An 8948-nucleotide genomic window follows, 5' to 3' on the forward strand; every position below is an offset into this window, starting at 1 on the left:
TTCAACAGACGCTTTTGGATCCAATGCTTTACTTTTAATTTTTTGTTAAATAAAATGTTTTGTGAAAGTTCTTGCTTAACTTTATGAAATAGGTAATGTTTATCTTTACTTGTTTGATGTCTATTATAAAGATTGACGGTAGAAGATTAGTTCTATACCTATAATATAAGATTACAGTTTTAATTTGATATATTTATCAAGTACTATCGTTTCAAAAGAATACCTATTTTGTAATAGTTTTTTTATTAAATTTAATTAATATCGTTTAATAAATACGTAAAAATGTAAAATACTCGTAAATGAATGTTTTTAAATGTATCAGGAACCCTTAAAACAAAAATAAGTTCGTCTTTACTAAGAACATTCTTTCCAAATTTGGGTGGCCATTTCTTGCACTTTTTAAAATACGATGTGACCGAGCGAACAACGACTCTTTCAGATTTCTTACGATAGAGTGAGATGGAAAATCTATTGGACATTAAGTTGATTCGGTCATAACTTAATTTTGTTTAATTATTTCCCATGATCGAACGGGTGGTAAATATTATTTTTTCGCCGTCTTTTTATATTTTTAAAGCACCGTGACAAAAGGGTAGTGGCTATTTTAGCGCCTAAATGCAACCTTTTAACTTTTTATTTGACAGTCCGAGAGTTTTTTTTTAATTTAATGACCATTAGTGAAGGCTATGCAATATCTCAATTTGGCCATCTGCACTTTTTACGTCACAGATTATTAAATTGAAATATTATTTTCTTAATTTAAGATATTATGTGATTTGCACAATAAATAATGCATACTGTATTTTTATGATAAATCTCGCGTAAAGAAAAAGAGTTCCTGATTCCTTTCAAGACAATTAAATCCTAAATAAAATAACAAGCAATAAAATAATAAGGTCTATTACAAAGTAAGTTACTATTAATAGACTTAAAATGAAACTGATAAATTAAACGGAATTATGTTTTTTTGCGCTTTACAGTCTCTGGAGTAGCATGTTCATTCGCCACGATGATAAAAATATTCCTGTATTAAAAATAAAATGACACATCATTCTGACGTTTTTGAAATACGAAAAAAATGAGTTCCTAACTATGTGAAATATTCCAAATTGTTTTAGAAAGTGCTACATCCAACAAATCCTTTTGAGAGTATATTGTATGGCAGAGTATAATAAACGTATCGAGATTATTTAGATACAGGACGTCGTTATACTCGCTATGAAGGACTACACGGCATTAGGGTGGTGGTGTACTGGGGTTTTGAATATTGTTTCAATAAAACCGACAGTGGGAATGGCCACGAATTGTTTTATAACTTTGTTTATTATATGCTTTATATTATTTATTATAAATTAGTATTTATTGTTGATAGATTAATTCACAAAATTTCTGAAAATACGTACCTTAAAACCGTTACACATTTTTAGGAATTCTATTTTTTTAGGCTGGCTGCATGTATTACCGTAAACTATCCCGTTTAAATATAGGAGTCCTAAATGAGGCTAGTCAATGAGATCTGCTGATACCCAGGACTAAGTTTCCAACTTTTCGTTCCAACTCCTTCGTCCTGGTATGTCTATTTAAACTAGAACAGCAATGCAAAACACTGCAGTAATAAGGCAAAAACAGATGTGTACCGGAGAGGAACCACAAAGGTTTTCTTCTACCTATCTGAAACACGAGCTGTATCTAAACCTATTAGTCAACCTGCAACCACGATGTGTACCACCTAAGCCCCGTGTACCCCAGCCCTTAGCAACCGGATGCTACAAACCAACTTCCTTCCCCATTGTTCTCAAGATCATTTGGTTTTTTACATGAACACAAAAAGCACGTGTTTCCCACAGCCTCTGGGAGACGATTACAAGAAGGCAATTTGTTCTTACACCCATTAATATACTTTATTGTGGTTTATAAGTCACATTAATGTATAGGAGTTAGTTTGATGGTATCAATTTCACTATTTAGTAGTATAGATAAAATAAATATTATTTGAAGGTGGTAGAACCCTTTGTGGTTCGACTCCGGCGGCACCACCGCCACACCTATTTCTACCTAATAACAGCAGTGTTAGGCGCTGCTGTGTTCCGGTTTGAAGGGTGTGGTAAGGGAGACAGATTTTGCCGAGGCGTTCCAGCTTAGTCCTCAGGGGTAGCGGCGCATCTGTGGCCGACCTCAGGTAGGAATATCTAATCTTATCTTTGTTGTATTGTTGATTACAGATGTCCATGGGCGGCAGTAGCCACTTACCATCACGTGGACTGCATGCTCGTCTGCTACTCCTATATTATAAAAAAAAGAAGAGTCCGAAAAAAAAATTCATTTTATTGCCATGAGATTTAAAATTTAAAGATAGACACAATGTTATAGTGGGTAGACATAGGTATATATATTTTTTATCATATAAAGTAAGTATGTAGGTATACTCCTTTTGGTAAGTAGCTACTGCTTACGTAGTAACTATTTATTAATCTGTGCTACTGCCATGCATGGTTTGTAATTAAACCAGATAGACATTGAGTCGCAACTGAGCACGGCCACCGATGCGTTACTAACCTACTATCCATGAATACCGCCTCGTACAAGTTTCTTCTTACCACTCATCAAAACTGGCCACAACCATATCAATATTTACTATAATCGCCGTAAAACCCATCCATCTTCTGGCCGTGCTCGTTGTTGCTGAATTTTGTAGATCAAGATCTTCTGATCATTAAGCACTCTGAGTGGAGATCTACTTTCAGCGGAGGGACGATAGCTTTTATTTGGCAAATGAAGTTTTGAGCAGACTTTTATGCCCAGTCTGTCTGTTCAAAACTGTTAGGTTTTTTTTTTTTTTTTTTATAATATAAGAGTAGCAGACGAGCATGCAGTCCACCTGATGGTAAGTGGGTACTGCCGCCCATGGACATCTGTAATCAACCCCAGATAGGATTAGATATTCCTACCTAAGGTCGGTCACAGATACGCCGCTACCCCTGAGGACTAAGCTGGAACGCCTCGGAAAAGTATGTCTCCATTACCACACCCTTCAAACCGGAACACAGCAGCGCCTAACACTGCTGTTATTAGGTAGAAATAGGTGTGGCGGTGGTGCCGCCGGAGTCGAACCACAAAGGGTTCTACCACCTTCAAGTTAGTTTTTATTTGGCAAATGAAGTTTTGAGCAGACGTTTATGCCCAGTCTGTCTGCTCAAAACTGTTAGGTAAGGTTATGGTATATTTTGGCAAATAAGTTTTTGATTTTGAACCCATAACCCGTAATCGGTAACCGTACCGCGGCAGTAGGCCAGTGGGTGACGCGGGGCTTCGAATCACACGCCTCATTAGCCCCACTCATCTTATTCGTTTATTTTGTGACGCGTGTGGCACGACTATAGTAACACTAGTAGCTGACTAGATTAGTTCTTTACGTCTTTTTCTAATAGTTTATTTTGAGATTGGTTTATTTTAGAACTTGCTGTCTTACCGGTTTCTAGTTTTAGATGACAGAATAGTGTCTATTTTCTCGCTTTTTGATATTACCCGATACTATTTATAAAGGATAGAAGAACAATATTATTGCTATACGAATTGTAGTAAGTTTTTGTATAGATTAGGTGTAGTCGGTATTCTTTATTATTATAGCCAAGATTGTACTTTATAAATGAAAAAGGCATATACTTTTTAGAGTTATTCTTAGTTTTTGCAACGTCATAGAGAAGTTTGAGAAAGTTCTATTTTTTTATCTTATCACCTACCTCGTGTTTTTAAAAAGTTTGAAAAGTGTGATCTAATATCATCCTGCCATATAATTTTATATGGCCAATATGTTATATGGTAATTAGGTATTTTTTGTGTAACGAGAACAGTAAAAAGGCCATCAGGTGATTTCAATACTTTTCCAAAATTCGCTTAGCTACTAGGATATTTTTTCTAAAAATGAGATAAGTCTAAGCAGTTTTAAAAATGCAAGGAATGTTTTTTCGTGGGAAGGTTGGGTTCTTCAATAATTTTCAGTTAAAACAACAAATGAACCAAGAAAAAATTGCGTGAGAAAAGGCTTTAAACTTAGGTACTCCTACGTGCTATATTGACCTACATCTGTCAGTATTCACACGAAAGTATTTAAAAAATGCCTCCATTGCGCTAATTATGCACTCAATTGCACAATCTGTTAATTGGGTGATGCGCTGAGATTTCGTAAAAACCAGACATCTGGATGGTGAGGAAAAGCAGCCATTGCGAAAAAATTCAAAGAAAAAAGTAAAAAAAGCGCGAAAAGTGACAGTTGCTACGAATCGACCGCAACGGCGGTTGTGGGGTTTCGCGCCATCTTCGGCTCGCGCATGCGTGGAGCAGGTGGGTTGCAATTGGCTAAAAGTCTCAAATGTTAACACCTACAAAAAGGGTGCAGAAAAAACTGATATCCAAAAACCTAGGCTAACCTTGTAAATAAACTAAACCCTTAACCCTTAAGAGCTCTACCCACCTACATACTAGCAACATCTACGCACATAACTTGTAGAAAGTGATATAACCCTTTGTGATTCGACGGCGGAGATCAAATCAAATCAAACCAACACACCGACTATCACATAAGGAGCTGCACTTATATCTACACTGTAGATTCTACAGGCATCTAACGTGTCAGACACTGGCCAACGCAATTGTGACCTTGGACAGGACTCCAATTTTACTACAGTAACTATTAACCATCAGGACTTCAGAAATGAATCTCGTTCAATTGTAATTCAAAACAAACGTTGCCTGCTAATGCTGTAGATATGCTGGAAGGTGGTAGAACCCTTTGTGGTTCGACTCCGGCGACACAACCGCCACACCTATTTCTCCCTAATTTGAAGGCAATGGTAAGGGAGACATACTTTTCCGAGGCGTTCCAGCTTAGTCCTCAGGGTTACTGACTGATATAGAGATCTATCAACGCACAGCCCAAACCACCAGACGGATCTGATAAAATAGGGGATGAAAATATTACTTTGTAACGCGAGCGAAGCCGCGGGCAAAAAGCTCGTCTTCTATAAAATGTTCTCAAGAAATCATCATCGATAAAATGATACTGCTTCCACCACCACTTTAGGTAAAAAACTTTAATAAAAGTGTAAAGTAATGAATTCGTCATCATTCCAAGAAACTTCCAAAAGTTTGTAGGACTTTACGGAGAATGATTACTCAATATTGAATTCCCAACAAATTAACGGCTTAGATACTTTTGGCTAACCTTGAAGTGGGGTTATGGGGGATGAATTTCAAAGGGTACAATTTGGGACTTCCCATAATTCCCTAAAAAGGTTTCACGGACGGAAGTTAGCAGAATTTGTAAGATATCGCACTTCCGTTTAATAGCCAATATTGTCACTACAAACTGCGCTTCTGTAGTTTTGATACTTGGGAATTAAATGGGAATTTTTGTGTAATAATAGTTGCAAACGTATCAACAACCCATTACTGTCCCACTTCTGGGCACGGGTCTCCTCTCAGAATGAGAAGGATTAGGCCATAGTTTACCGCGCTGGCCAAGTACGTATTGGTAGACTTCACATACCTTTGAGTCTTTTTTTTATAAATCTCTCTGGTATGCAGGTTTCCTCACGATGTTTTCCTTCACCGCTTAAGCAACTGATAATTAATTTCTTATACGCACATAACTTTGAAAAATCAGTGGTGCGTGCCTGGGATTTGAACCTCGGACCTCTCGATCGAGAGGCCGAGTTTCTTAACCACTAGGCTATCACTGCGTGCTTACAAACGTATGCGGTTTGTTTTTGTTAGTTTACTGAGAAATAAGACCGAAGATATATATATATTTGATTATGCGATAGATAGATTTACTACACCCACTGTTAGAATGAACTGCAGAATTATCGTAATACTTGTATTAGTACTCATTTGGTAGTACTACGATTAGTACTGTTAAAAAAGGTTCTCAGTTAAGCACAATACATTAAATATATACATATACCTGTTGAATATAAATAACGATGTCTGATATATAAAAATGCAGGTATTTTAAAAACAGGTAGACGTAGCCTAGGACAAAATAAATTTAGTTTTACGTTTTTTTGTTGGTAATCCGCGCTCATACGAAGTTTTAATTGTAAGTCATTATTGTGTATTTTATGCACTAGAAAGCAGCTAGGAGCAAATGGTTAAATAATCCACCCATTAATAAATAATTGTATCTTATTACTCATTTTAAATATGTATTATTGTAGTTCACCTATTTCTACCTAATAACAGCAGTGTTATGCGTTGCTGTGTTCCGATTTGAAGGGTGTGGTAAGGGAGACAGACTTTTCCGAGGCGTTCCATTTAGTCCTCAGGGGTAGCAGCGCATCTGTGGCTGACCTCAAGTAGGAATATCTAATCCTATCTGGGGTTGATTACAGATGTCGATGGGCGGCAGTAGCCATTTACCATCAGGTGGACTGCATGCTTGTCTGCTACTCCAATAATATAAAAACAATGAATTAAACCAACATATGTATATTTGATGAAGGATATTATTTTATTTAATAAACATACTTTGATGTGAATTCATTAGCAGTTACAAAAATATTCTAAAGAATATTATGTAACCAAGTATCAAGACCACCCAGGGTCGGAAGCGTGCTACCATATACCGGACTTCCATCGTGCATTTGCTCGAGCCAATGGGCTGGAGCGTTCCCGGAAGCTATGACTGAAGTGCTCAATGGACAATACCATAATACCTGCGTACATATTCATTACACTATTACACACTCAACATTTATTGTGAGAACGTGTTTAAAGAGAGAAGATGATTAGTAGGTACTGTGACAACTTGATACGTAGAGTCTTAAACCCATTATGGTGAAATACTCATCTAAGGTAGATATTCTAACTCAGTCCTCACTGGTAGCGGCGCATCTTTGGCCATCTAAAATTATTATTGGGACATCTAAAATTTATAAATGAAGTCATAAAATCTATCATGGTGTATCATAAAAATCTCTAGGAGTTAAAAAAACTAATTCGGTTTTAATGTGCGGGCGAATTCGGACCTGAGATTTGGTTTCGGACATTCGATTTGGTATGCAGTTTGGAGTGTGACTACCTGACGTCAAAAGGATTCGGTGATGGGAGACCCACGCTAATATTAATATATATTTATATTATTTCATAAAATTTATCTTCACGCAATATTTTCACTTTAAAACGTGTGCTTAGTAAGTACTTAATGCTTTAAAAATAATTATAGTACTCGTAATTTTTTTATTAGATATAGGTAGAAGTAATTTGGAACTAATTTAGTTTCTGGCAAGATTGAATATTTCCTAGGCAAATATATGTATTTACTACATCTTATATAGATACATCTGACTTATAATTAGACGTCTTAGGACAATTTATAAAAATATTCTATATGCCCAATTATTAATTAAAATAGAAAGCGTTTGATTTAGTTCCAATTATCAATAACTACATTTTTTTTATAATATAAGAGTAGCAGACGAGCATGCAGTCCACCTGATGGTAAGTGGCTACTGCCGCCCATGGACATCTGTAATCAACCCCAGATAGGGTTAGATATTCCTATCTGAGGTCGGCCACAGATGTGCCGCTACCCCTGAGGACTAAGCTGGAACGCCTCGGAAAAGTTTGTCTCCCTAAAAAAAAAGTCTAAAGTTTGTCTACATAGATGTTATTTTATTTTAATTTAAACAAATTCTAGAATTTAATAATTACAACAAGTATTAATAATAATCAAAAACTGTAATACAATACAATAGTTATATTATTATTTGTATCCAATTATAAGTCACAACAAATAATATTGGCAACTGAACGCTACCACAGTACGTAGACAACTCGCTCAAAATTACCGTGAGATGGGATTAATCAGATTTCTGGGATCATTACGTCACAATATTTTAGCTCTATACCTAATCTGTAGAATTATTGAAATGACACATAATCTGCCAAATTAGCCGCAAAACCGTGGTTAGAGGGCCGAAGGGTATAATTTACAACTTTGCGGCATCGTCCTTATTGTCCTAATGCGTGCAAATCCTTAATTGAATTAGAGAAGGCAAGCAGGGATTGTCGCTTTCGATGTTTCGTATCGTTTCATTGTCGAAAAGATGCCTAAGTTTCGATACACTTTTAACATCTTCTTTTAAGATAAAATATAATGCTGATGGTTATAATTATTTAAACTTATTAAATATTTTCATTTTAAAATTACAATATTTGTAATTAAATTTAATATATAGTTTATAGACAATAAATTTAGATTTACATTTCAATTCGTTTTATTTCCATATTTATACGATATTGATTTTCTTGTAATTAAATTTGTAACATAAATGTATTTACGTGTACGTTTTACAATATAATTAGAGTTCCATTAAATTTAAATATTATTTATAATTCTTTCTTCAGGTCTTGAACTAAGTACTTCATAATAAAAATATTTACTTGACTAAGAATTGTATTTTTATGAATGTGTATTTTTCTATACCTATAGGTATGTATATATTTTTGTCGACTTTCATAAAAATACCTATATACTCGTATATATAGATATGGTTGTTCTATTCTTAATGTGAGTTTGATCTAAAAATCTTTTCGATCCTGTCCATGGTTGCCTTTTGTGGATGGATGGATGACAACTTATATTTTTTGCAAGGGCTTGTTAAGATACACTAATAGAATCTAATACCCTACAATTTAAAATCATTAAATAATTTTGGTCACCCGTTAAATTCATTAGGACTTCCTGTTTTCTTGTACGAAATAAATGTATTTCGCGATAGTTTTTTATAGTTAACAAGGTTGGTTAAATATGATAGTAGACAGAAGACTTATTAAAACGCATTTAGTGCAACAATGCGCTTTGCGAGGCTCGAAACTTTGACTTATATTTTAAGGTAAAACCCTTTGTGGTTCGACTTCGGCGTCACCATTGCCACACCTATTTCTGC

Source organism: Epargyreus clarus, unplaced genomic scaffold, assembly GCF_041222505.1.
Source record: "Epargyreus clarus isolate Ecla_fem2 unplaced genomic scaffold, WU_Ecla_fem_2.2 ptg000005l, whole genome shotgun sequence".
NCBI lineage: Eukaryota > Metazoa > Arthropoda > Insecta > Lepidoptera > Hesperiidae > Epargyreus > Epargyreus clarus.